The sequence below is a fragment of the Martes martes genome, assembly GCF_963455335.1.
Source record: "Martes martes genome assembly, chromosome: 11".
In the NCBI taxonomy this organism is placed as follows: Eukaryota; Metazoa; Chordata; class Mammalia; order Carnivora; family Mustelidae; genus Martes; species Martes martes.
The window spans coordinates 22,553,185-22,554,322 of NC_137899.1; the positions used below are offsets into that span (position 1 = coordinate 22,553,185).

General features: G+C 47.9%; 1 pseudogene across 1 annotated transcript; it reads right to left on the reverse strand.

The window, feature by feature from the left end:
* Positions 1-225: 225 nt before the first annotated feature.
* LOC308352329 (small ribosomal subunit protein uS2-like) lies at positions 226-874 on the reverse strand (annotated as a pseudogene). Its single transcript has one exon. The product of its transcript is annotated as a small ribosomal subunit protein uS2-like (transcript).
* Positions 875-1,138: the final 264 nt, after the last annotated feature.

The following is a 1,138-nucleotide window of genomic DNA, read 5'->3' on the forward strand; positions in this document are numbered from 1 at the left end:
AGGTGTGCAAATACCTCTTTAAGAATCTGCTTTCAATTCTATTGGATAAAAACCCAGCAGTAGTGTTGTTGCATCCGCTGATAGTTCCATTTTTAATTTCTTGAGGAACCGCATACTGTTCCATACAGTCTACTTCTTCTTTTTTTTTCCTTGTTTGTTTTTTCCAGAAACTATTTATTTCCTGTCAACCTTATTTCCATTTTGTTTGCCTCTGTGAAGAGTCCCTTAGGACCACTTAGTGGTTGTTGCTACCCATTCAGTGGCCTGAGCAGTGGGAACTGTGGACCAGTCTTCAGTGGCCGGCTGAGCGCTCCAGTTTTCAGTTGGGAAATGCTCTTCTTTTCAATCTTTTCAGGATCTCTGTAGAAGCAGAGATCAGGCATGACCTCCCGTGGGTGTTCATGGGAAATGGTGCCACGCATGCACAGAATTTCCCGGGCCAGCATCCACCATATCAGACCCACTAAGTGAGCTCCCCTGTTTGTTGCAAGGGATGGCAATGTCCACATAGCCCGGAGGAGAGTCTGTGTTACAGAGACTGAGGGTAGTAGATTAACGTAAGACATCTCTGTGAGAGGCTGGTGGTCCGCCCTGGGATCAGTAACCACCAGAAGTCTCAGTGTCCGGAAGACTGCCTGGATCGAGTTAGTGGAGTTTCTAGGAGTCAAGTGGCCAGACACAGGGATGGTTCCAGAACAGCAGCAAACGTCAGCACAGCTTGCTGGCCAGTATTCCTGGATGACAGGACACTGACCTCAGCTGGGTTGTCAGTGGCAACAATGGCACGAGCAGCCAGCAGAAGCTTCTCCCAGGTTCTCTTGAGATTCGTGATGTAGATCCCATCACACTTCCTTTTGTACATGTGCGCTTCCATCTGGAAGGCAAGGTTGGTCCCAGCTAAGTGGGTTCCTGCTGCAAGGAAGTGGGAGGACATCCTCCCCTTTTATTTGCAGGTCACCAAGGGCTCTGGATACTGTAAAAGGTTCCCTTTAAGTTGCCATGGGAACGCAAAACAATGCTGGGTGAAGTGGACACTTCTCTGGGTAGCGCAGAAAGGCACTCCACTTGGTTTCTGATATCACTGTCTAATTCTGACTACTAAACATAGAAGTGATAGTTACTTGGTGTATTAGCTGTG